The sequence below is a fragment of the Aegilops tauschii genome, chromosome 7, assembly GCF_002575655.3.
Source record: "Aegilops tauschii subsp. strangulata cultivar AL8/78 chromosome 7, Aet v6.0, whole genome shotgun sequence".
Lineage (NCBI taxonomy): Eukaryota > Viridiplantae > Streptophyta > Magnoliopsida > Poales > Poaceae > Aegilops > Aegilops tauschii.
In genome coordinates, this window is record NC_053041.3 from 513614781 (window position 1) to 513626234 (window position 11454).

Below are 11454 nucleotides of genomic sequence, written 5' to 3' on the forward strand. Positions count from 1 at the left end.
AGTACCGAAGAGGCTAGCAATGATGGAAGGGTGAGAGTGCGTATAATCCATGGACTGAACATTAGTCATACAGAACTCAAATACTTATTGCAAAAATCTACAAGTCAACAAAACCAAGCACCACGCGCATGCTCCTAGGGGGATAGATTGGTAGGAAAAGACCATCGCTCGTCCCCGACCGCCACTCATAAGGAAGGCAATCAAAGAACACCTCATGCTTAAAAAATTTCACACAACGGTTACTGTCGGCGTTCTGGGAACGGGGGTCCCCAGAGTTGCCTGCCTGCGGCCCACGGCGTGACTGTGTTGCAGGCCTGTACGTCCCATCTTCATCAGCGAGACATTCAAGACCCTCGCGAGGGGCCAAGCCTCGCGGGGCATACGATGCAAGACCTCCTCGGGAGCGGCCTCACTAGGCTGCCTCATGAGGAGCGGAGAAATCAAGGCAGCACAAACCTCGCGAGGCTCTCGTGACGTGAGCCATGACGATCAAGATCAGGCGGGCGCCAGCGCACGCAGCGTCCTTGTTTCCTCTTTGGTGCTAAGGAGGCAAGCGCAGGCGCAGAGTACCGAGGCATCAAGAAAAGGTTTCCATATCCGTGCAACGAGACCAAGACCAGCAGGACGGCAGGACAGAGGTCACCATGGAGCCCAAGACGGCGTCACCACCAGAGCCTTTCGCAGGCGAAGACCACTTTTGTCAGGATAAGCTGTACTAGCTGTCCCCTTTCAAATTGGTCGTTGTTGGCTCCCTTCCCGCTCAATATTTGGGGAGAGGACCAGGGCCTATATAAGTAGAAGTAGCCACCACAGTAGAGGCATCTCAAAAACAGCTCATTGAGAGGCATCTCACCCACACAAGTTCGCCAAGCACAAGAACACCTCAACCTCAGGAGCCTATTCTTCCCTTTGTACTGTTCATCATCAGCCCAAGAGGCAATCCACCACCACCACACTGGAGTAGGGTATTACACCACGACAGTGGCCCGAACCAGTATAAATCTTGTGTCATTGCGTTGTGAGTTCGTCGAGTTCGTCCGCGAGATCTTAGTGAGCTAAGGCGTGGATCGGTAGGGAGGAAATCTCCACGCGCTTTTGCCGGAACCCGTGATCCGACGGTTACCATACGTGCATGCTACTGGACTTGCAAACCTCAACACAAGTATTTCTCAATTTCACAATTACTCGACTAGCATGACTCTAATATCACCATCTTTATCTCTCAAAACAATTATCAAGTATCAAACTTCTCATAGTATTTAATGCACTCTATATGAAAGTTTTTATTATACCCATCTTGAATGCCTATCATATTAGGACTAATTTCATAACCAAAGAAAATTACCATGCTGTTTAGGACTATCAAAAAAATATAAGTAAGGCATGAGAGTTCATCTATTTCTTCAAAATAAAACCACTGCCATGCTCTAAAAGGATATAAGTGAAGCACTAGAGCAAATGACAAACTACTCCGAAAGATATAAGTGAAGATCAATGAGTAGTTGAATAATTATATAACTATGCGAAGACTCTCTAACATTAAAGAATTTCAGATCTTAATATTTTATTCAAACAGCAAGCAAAACAAAAGAAAATAAAATTATGCTCCAAGCAAAACACATATCATGTGGTGAATAAAAATATAGCTCGAAGTAAAGTTACCGATGAACGAAGACGAAAGAGAGGATGCCATCCGGGGCATCCCAAGCTTAGGCTCTTGGTTGTCCTTGAATATTACCTTGGGGTGCCTTGGGCATCCCCAAGCTTAGGCTCTTTTCACTCCTTATTCCATAGTCCATCGAATCTTTACCCAAAACTTGAAAACTTCACAACACAAAACTCAACAGAAAACTCGTAAGCTCCGTTAGCATAAGAAAATAAATCACCACTTAGGTACTGTTGTGAACTCATTCTAAATTCATATTGTTGTACTATATACTGTATTCCAACTTCTCTATGGTTCATACCCTCCGATACTACTCATAGATTCATCAAAATAAGCAAACAACACAATAAAAACAGAATCTGTCAAAAACAGACCAGTCTGTAGTAATCTGTATCATTCGAATACTTATGTAACTCCAAAAATTCTGAAATAAACTGGTGGACCTGAGGAATTTGTCTATTAATCATCTGCAAAAAGAATCAACCTAAAAGCACTCTCCAGTAAAAATGGCAGCTAATCTCGTGAGCGCAAAAGTTTCTGTTTTTTACAGCAAGATCGCAAAGACTTCACCCAAGTCTTCCCAAAGGTTCTACTTGGCACAAACACTAATTAAAACAATAAAACCACATCTAAACAGAGGATAGATGAATTATTTATTACTAAACAGGAGCAAAAGGCAAAGAACAAAAATAAAATTGGGTTTCCTCCCAACAAGCGCTATCGTTTAACGCCCCTAGCTAGGCACAATGATTTCAGTGATGCTCACATAAAAGATAAGAATTGAAACATAAAGAGAGCATCATGAAGAATATGACTAGCACATTTAAGTCTAACCTACTTCCTATGCATAGGGATTTTGTGAGCAAACAATTTATGGGAACAAGAATCAACTAGCATAGGAAAGCAAAACAAGCATAACTTCAGGATTTTAAGCACATAGAGAGGAAACTTGATATTATTGCAATTCCTACAAGCATATATTCCTCCCTCATAATAATTTTCAGTAGCATCATGAATGAATTCAACAATATAACTATCACACAAAGCATTCTTTTCATGATCTACAAGCATAGAAATTTTATTACTCTCCACATAAGGAAATCTATTCTCATCAATAGTAGTGGGAGCAAACTCAACGAAGTAACTATCATATGAGGCATAATCCAATTGAAAATTAAAATCATGATGACAAGATTCATGGTTATTATTATTCTTTATGGCATACATGTCATCACAATAATCATCATAGATAGGAGGCATGCTTTCATCATAATAAATTTGCTCATCAAAACATGGGGGACAAAAAATATCATCTTCATCAAACATAGCATCCCCAAGCTTGTAGTTTTGCATATCATTAACACCATGGATATTCAAAGAATTCATACTAACATCATCGCAATCATGCTCATCATTCAAATATTTAGTGCCAAACATTTTAATGCATTCTTCTTCTAACACTTGAGCACAATTTTCCTTTCCATCATTTTCATGAAAGATACTAAAAAGATGAAGCATATGAGGCACCCTCAATTCCATTTTTTTGTAGTTTTCTTTTATAAACTAAACTAGTGATAAAACAAGAAACTAAAAGATTCAATTTCAAGATCTAAAGATATACCTTCAAGCACTAACCTCCCCGGCAACCGCGCCAGAAAAGAGCTTGATGTCTACTACACAACCTTCTTCTTGTAGATGTTGTTGGGCCTCTAAGTGCAAAGGTTTGTAGGACAGTAGCAAATTTCCCTCAAGTGGATGACCTAAGGTTTATCAATCTGTGGGAGGCGTAGGATGAAGTTGGTCTCTCTCAAACAACCCTGCAACCAAATAACAAAGAGTCTCTTGTGTCCCCAACACACCCAATGCAATGGTAAATTGTATAGGTGCACTAGTTCGGCAAAGAGATGGTGATACAAGTGCAATATGGATGGTAGATATAGGTTTTTGTAATCTGAAATTATAAAACAGCAAGGTAACAAGCGGTAAAAGTGAGCGTAAACGGTATTGTAATGCTTCGAAACAAGGCCTAGGGTTCATACTTTCACTAGTGCAAGTTCTCTCAACAATGATAACATAATTAGATCATATAACAATCCCTCAACATGCAACAAAGAGTCACCCCAAAGTCACTAATAGCAGAGAACAAACGAATAGATTATTGTAGGGTACGAAACCACCTCAAAGTTATCGTTTCTGATCGATCTATTCAAGAGTCCGTAGTGAAATAACACGAAGCTATTCTTTCTGTTCGATCTATCCTAGAGTTCGTACTAGAATAACACCTTAAGACACAAATAAACCAAAACCCCAATGTCACCAAGATACTCCAATGTCACCTCAAGTATCCGTGGGTATGATTGTACGATATGCATCACACAATCTCAGATTCATCTATTCAACCAACACAAAGAACTTCAAAGAGTGCCCCAAAGTTTCTACCAGAGAGTCAAGACGAAAACGTGTGCCAACCCCTATGCATAAGTTCGCAAGGTCACTAAACCCGCAAGTTGATCACCAAAACATACATCAAGTAGATCACGTGAATATCCCATTGTGACCACAGATAAGCACATGCAAGACATACATCACGTGTTCTCAAACCCTTAAAGACTTAATCCGATAAGATAACTTCAAAGGGAAAACTCAATCCATTACAAGAGAGTAGAGGGGGAGAAACATCATAAGATCCAACTATCATAGCAAAGCTCGCGATACATCAAGATCATGCCAAATCAAGAACACGAGAGAGAGAGATCAAACACATAGCTACTGGTACATACCCTCGGCCCCGAGGGTGAACTACTCCCTCCTCGTCATGGAGAGCGCCGGGATGATGAAGATGGCCACCGGTGATAGATCCCCCCTCCGGCAGGGTGCCGGAACAGGGTCCCGATTGGTTTTTGGTGGCTACAGAGGCTTGCGGCGGTGGAACTCCCGATTTAGGTTATGTTCTGGAAGATTTGGGATATATAAGAGGTGTTGGCGTTGGGAACATGTCAGGGGGGTTCCACGAGGCGGCCACGAGGTAGGGGGCGCGCCCAGGGGGTTGGGCGCTCCCCCCACCCTCGTGGTAGCCTCAGGACTCTTCTGGTCCATCTCCGGTACTCCGTGGGCTTCTTCTGGTCCAAAAACAATCTTCGTGAATTTTCAGGTCAATTGGACTTCGTTTGGTATTCCCTTTCTACAATACTCAGAAACAAGAAAAAAACAGAAAGTGGCACTGGGCTCTAGGTTAATAGATTAGTCCCAAAAATCATATAAAATAGCATATAAATGCATATAAAACTTCTTAGATGGATAATATAATAGCATGGAACAATAAAAAATTATAGATACGTTGGAGGCGTATCACCATGTGTCTCTGCATGCACCATACCCTGATATGTGCCACCACGCTCTGCAGCCCAAAGTAGGAGAGAGGGTCGCAAGTATCAGACTTCGACCTGCTGGCTGGAGTTTCCCCCGCCAGGCACCCATCTGGTTCAAGCCGTATGTCGGATATGGGGTTACGGCAAACCCTTAAGGTTCGAACACTGGGGTGGGCGTGAAGTCTTTCCCTCCTACCGATCTACGCCCTAGCTCGCTAAGATCTGGCGGACAAACTCGACGAACTCGCAACACAAAGAGACACGAGATTTATACTCGTTCAGGCCACCGTTGTGGCCGAATACCCTACTCCAGTGTGGTGGTGGTGGATTGCCTCTTGGGCTGGTGATGAACAGTACAGAGGGAAGAACAACCTCCTAAGGTTGAGGTGTTCCTGTGCTTGGTGACTTAGCGGGGGAGAGCTGGATGAACTGCTCGATCTGAGTTGCCCCTACTGTGGTGGATAGCTCTACTTATATAGGCCCTAGTCCTCTTCCCCAAATATTGAGCGGGAAGGGAGCCAACAACGGCGAGAAAATTTGAAGGGGGACAGCGAGTACAAGCTATCCTGACTAAAGCGGTCTTCGCGTGCGAAAAGCTCTGGTGGTGACGCCGTCTTGTGCTCCACGATGACCTCCGTCTTGCCGTCCTCCTGGTCTTGGTCTTGTTGCACCGATATAGCAACCTTTGCCTGATGCCTCGGTACTCCTCGCTGCGCTGGCCTCCTTAGCACCAAAGAGGAAACAAGGACGCTGTGCGCGCTGGCGCCCGCCTGGTACTGATCGTCATGGCTCACGTCACGAGAGCCTTGTGAGGTTTGCTCCGCCTTGATATCTCTGCTCCTCGTGAGCCTGCCTGACTAGGCCACTCCTGAGGAGATCTTGTGTCATCCGCCTCGCGAGGCTTGGCCCCTCGCGAGGGTCTTGGATGCCTTGTTGATGAAGGTGGGCCATATAGCCTGCTGGCCTGGCCACGCCGTGGGTCGCAGGCAGGCAAGTCTGGGGACCCCCATTCCTAGAACGCCGACAATAGCCCCCGGGTCCAAGGTGCGCTCGGGCTTGGCTTAGCGGCGAAGCCAAGGGTCAAGTACGGAGCGCCGCAGGCCCCAAAAGCCCGCGACCTAGGTTGACGCGTGACGGTTGATTGGACGTGGGCGTCTCCGCTTCCCCACGCTGCCTCGGCAACTGCTCGACCTGACAAAAGGCTGGCGCAGGCAGCACTTGCCTTCATTGCTTCTTCCTTGCCTCGCTCCAGATCCCCTTTAGTTTTAGTTTTGTTCCCTGCGAAGAGTCATGAAGCAGCCCGTGGGGGCATGTAAGGGTCTGTAATGTCTTTTGTGCTTATCTTCCCTATTATGAGAATTTGGTGAACGCATGTCCCGTTAAGGCTCGGTCCTCCCTTTCTTTCCTCGCGACAGCTTGTTGCTCTACGCTGACAGGTCCCGGTCCCCAGGCAGGCTACAACCGTCGCTGGTATGCCAGGTCGCGAAGCCGTGGTCAAGGCCAGGAGGTGTGCGGCCCGAGGTCCAGTAAGAGCCCCTAAGGCGCGATGCTCAGGAGGTCCCCCTTAGCGCTCAAGCAGCCATGGTAAGGCGAGAAAGGGAGTTGACGTGGCCGCAACGGGGTTGCGGCAAGGCGTGAGTGACCATTAGGCCCAAACATTTAGCCGATCCGAGGGCAAGACTTATCTTGTTGACTTCATGGCAATTCCTGACGCTGCGCTAGGGCTTCGCGCTTGCTTGAGCGGCATAGCTAGGACGGCCCATACGAGTTTCCCTCCCCCCATGCTCTCCTTAGTGCTTTACGTCCTCAGGTCCCGGCCCTCGAGCGAGCTCAGCCGCCACTGGTATGACAAGTCACGATGCTGTGGTCAAGGCCAGGGGTGAGGGCTGGAGAGCCAGTAAGAGCTCCTGAGTCGCGATGCTCAGGAGCCCCCTTTTAACGCGCAAGCGAATCGCACGAGAGAAAAGGAGACTCGCGGTGCCGCCTGCTATCCTTCCCATGGGATCCCTGTGAGCAGGCACAAGAAGAAACACGGTTTGCCGTTATAGCTGCTAGCCTCCCGCTGGTTGCTCTGGATGAAGTGAAGGCACCGAGGGCCTGGTGAGGTGACGCGCGCGGGGCGTGCCGCGGGCCAGAGCTCGACCGCTCAGATTTGTCGACGTGGCAGGGACGGACCCATGCACCAGCACCGTGCCTGTGAGGAGGTCCCGTGGGAGGCGATGGTCGAGCAGGCGACAGCCGTTGGCAGGTTAAGTATGGAAAGCAGATCAGCTTAGGTAAATGCAGGAAGATACATGCCACTGGGTCCGGCCCGAGCGGCTTGGGGATGATGCAGCCCGAGGGGCGCCCCCAGCAAGGTAAGCTAAAGACATAAGCAAAAGGGATACATGCCACAGGGACGGACCCATGTGGCCTGGGAATGATGCAGCCCGAGGGGCGCTCCCAGCTAAACAAACTTGGAAGATGTCACCTGGTTCTGTAGACGAAGTAGAGTTGGTGCAGCTGAAGACGTGCGTCGAAGGAGTGACTCTTCACGAGCCACCGGAGCCCTGAGCCTCGGGAGGCTCTGGGGGCTCGGGAGGTTCCCTGAAGACCGTCTCCATTTCCTCCAAGACGGCGTGGTACCTGGCCTCCTGAGCCGCCAGGACACGCCGCATGTTGCGGTGATAGGCTGACGCCATGCTCGGCATGCCGAATTGCATGCGAACGTAGCTGTGTGGCGGACCCTCGCAGCGGCCCACACGCGAAGGCCAGATGCGCTCCTGAGATGCGGCCCTGTTGAGCCCTGGGACGTCGATGCATACACGCAACCCAGCATCCTCGCCAGGATGGGGAGCTGCGCCTCGTGAGCGGCCGTTGCCGCGCATGGCTCTTGCGTCTTGCAGCTCCTGAGTGGTCTTGGTGATGAACTCTTGAGTGGTGGGCACTCCTTGCCCTGTGCTCTCCTGAGGGACACGTGCCGTGGAGCACGCGTCCAAGTGTTGCCCAAGCGCCTCCCTCGTGAGGTTGGCAAGGTCTGAGGCCCTCCAGAAGAGAGCCCCCGAGCCCTGCCCAAGGAGGGCGCTGGGCGCGCCTTCCAATGCGATGGAGGGAGGCGCCCCGGGACGGACGCTGATCTTGACGAGGCTCCTGTCGCGACACCATCCTCCTGAGGTCCTGCGCGGCGCAACTGCTTCTTCTCGGGGATGGCCTCTGGAGGGCCCTCGCTCCTGCTGTCGGGGTCGTCGATTGCTGCAGCTTGGAAGGCGCGCTCGAGGGAGCGCACCGCATCTCTCTCTTCACATGGGACCGTGATGATTCCTCCGCTTCCTGGCATCATGAGGACGTTGTAGCCGTGATGGGTGACCGCCATGAACTTGGCCATGGCCGGATACCCGAGGATGGCGTTGTACAGCAGACGGATGTGCGCGATGTCGAAGTCGATGAGCTTGGTGCGGTAGTTCTTGCGCTCTCCGAAGGTGACAGGCAGGCGGGCCTGCCCTATCGGTGTGGTGGAACCGTCGGTAACTCCTCAGAATGGTTTGGTAGGCTGGAGCTTCTCATACGGCACTTGGAGGTTGTCGAACGTGTCGACGGACAGGACGTTGAGCCCTGCGCCACCGTCGATGAGGGTCTTGGTAACTTGCACATTGCTGACGACTGGGGAGCACAACATCGGGAGGGCGCCAGCGGTGGCCGCGCACTTGAGCTGATCTGCTGAGTTGAAAGTGATGGCGCATTGGGACCACTTGAGCGGGCGCGTGACCTCGAGCTTGGGGAGCACCGCGTTCACCTCGCGAGCGAACTGTTTGAAGATGCGCTCAGAGGCTGGGGCCTGGGTGCCACCCAAGATGCAGGCGATTGCACGCGGCTCCTGGAAGCCCCCAGCCCCCTCGTCCTGATGGTGGTCATCATTCCTTCTTGGTGGCGGCAGCGGGGGAAGACCGGCGTTGCCTTGGGGGCGATCCTCACGAGGCTGGTCCCTCCAGGCCCCCTCGCGAGGATGATCCTGCCAGCGGTCCTCACGAGGCCTGGCGCGCCATTCCTGGCGCGGGCCACGGTCGTCCCAGCGTCCGCCTCCATGTCCTCCTCCGCGGCCGTAGCCCCGGTCGCTGCGCTCGGGGCGTCGACCGAAGCGTCCTTCCCGTATGGCTCTGTGCTCTTGACAGTCGCTGGTGTTGTGGGTGTTCAGGTTGTGGAAGGTGTAGAACGGTCGGCCGTTCTTGGATGACTCAGGCTGATCTCTGCCCCGCTTGGTGTCGGGCTCCGCTGCTAGCACTGCTGCCTCCTTGCGCTTCACGTCCTTGGCCTTGGCTTTCTTCTCCTCCACTCCTAAAGCTGGCAGCTCGAGGAGAGAGAGGCGCCCCTCCTCAGCTCTAGCGCACTTGGTCGCCAGGTTGAACAGCTCCTGCGATGTGCAGAGCTCCTCATGGATAGCGAGATCTTCCTTCATCTTGACGTCACGAACGCCGTCGGAGAACGCGGAGATGATGTCCTCGTCCGTGACCTTGGGGATCTTGAGGCGAGTGTTGTTGAAGCGCTGGATGTACTTCTGGAGGGTCTCTCCCGGTTGTTGCTTGATGCGGCGCTGGTCACCCGCAACCGGCGGGCGGTCGGAATGCCCTGGAAGTTGGCGACGAAGCAGTCGCGCATCTCGCCCCATGAGGAAATCGAGCCATGCTGCAGGTTCAGGAGCCAGGAGCGGGCTCCATCCTTGAGAGCCATGGGAAACCAGTTCGCCATGACTTTCTCATCGCCGCAGGGTGCTTCGATGCTCAGCTCGTAGAGCTGCAGGAACTCTGCGGGGTCGGTGGTGCCGTCGTAGCGAGGAGGCAGATTCGGCTTGAACTTGCCTGGCCAAGCAACGCTACGCAGATCGGGGGTGAAAGCGCGGCAGCCAGCCGTGGTTGCTGGTGCCCGCCTCGGAGGTGGAGCTTGGTCTTGACGAGGTCCGCGCGGCGCCGCTGTGGGCTGTGCGCGGTTTTGACGAGGCAGCGCGGGTGCAGCTTCTCGCGGCCGCGGGATTTCTTGGCAGCTTCTCTCTTCACGCGCGGGCACCAGGCGTGGTGGAACTCGTCGCGGGGCCGCGCGCCTTGGTGCCAAGGCACCATCTTGGGGCAGAGGTGGCGGAGGCACGCCATGAGCCTCATCGCCCGTGGCTGGCTGAGGGTGAGGCAGAGAGAGGGACGGCGCCGGGGAGCCCCCTGCGGCGTGGACGAGCTCGGCGTCGCGATCGAGCCACTCCTCGTAGAGGTCGTCGACTGGGCGGTAGCGCAGGAGTTTGTTTGCCGCGAGGAGCGCAGCCCGCGCCTCCATGGGAGCGCGGTGCACGTGCGACGAAGAACCGGCCGGGGTCAGCGACGGAGTGGCGGTCACTACAAAAAAGACACATCCGTGACATTTTGGGCCGAACGAATTTTTTTTCTGTCATACATATGACACTTCTATGACGATAATTGTGACAAAACCCGGTATCATCATAGATGTGGTGGGCTCCTACTTCTATGACAAAAAATCATGACAGAAAATGGGCTTTTTGTCCTGGCGGGCCGGAGACGCAGCTGCATGACATTCTTTGGGCCGTCCATGACGGAAAAAACCATGGTAGAAGCGAGGGCGAGGAAAATTTCGGGGAGTTCCCGGTTACGGTGGGAGGTCGGGGGCCGAGCGATGCGCGTTTCTCTCATACACGTACGCGCGTGTGTGCGAGGCGTTGGCTCTAACTGAACCCGAGCGAGGCGTTGGGCTCTAGCTGAACCCGAGCGATTGCACTGCAGGCTATGTGTTACTGAACCTGAGTGATCGATCGATGGCTGTTAGCTGAACCCGATCGAGCGATTCCTTCGCTACTGCTGCTAACTGAAGCCAATCGATGCTGCCTCTGGATGAACAGTGAGTGTTGCTGGGGGTTTTGGATGAACAGTTCCCGGTGGGGGTGGATGAACAGGACCCCGTGGTGTTGCCTCTGAATGAACAGGACCCCGATCGATCGAGCCGGTTGGGGCTGGATGAACAGGACCCCGTGGAGGGCAGGATGAACAGGACCACCCCGTGGAGGGTACAATGAACAGTAGACGATGGAGGGCTGGATGAACAGTAGCCCGTGGAGGGGTGGTTGAACAGGAGCCCGTGGAGAGGGCTGGTTGAACAGTAGCTGGTGGAGTAGCGCGTGGTGGAGGCTGGATGAACAGGAGCCCGTGGATGAACAGTCGCAGGTGGAGGCTGGAGGAGGTTGACGGTGGATGAACAGTAGCCCGTGGAGGCTGGAGGGGGTCGACGGTGGAGATGAACAGTGTCTCGTGGAGTCCCGTTTTGCGGTACGCCACACCCCTCCCGATGAACAGGACCCCCGTTTCGACCATAGCGCTCCAACACAAGTCCGTTTCCTCCATTTTGCGGTACGCCACACCCCTCCCGATCAACAGGACCCCCGTTTCGACT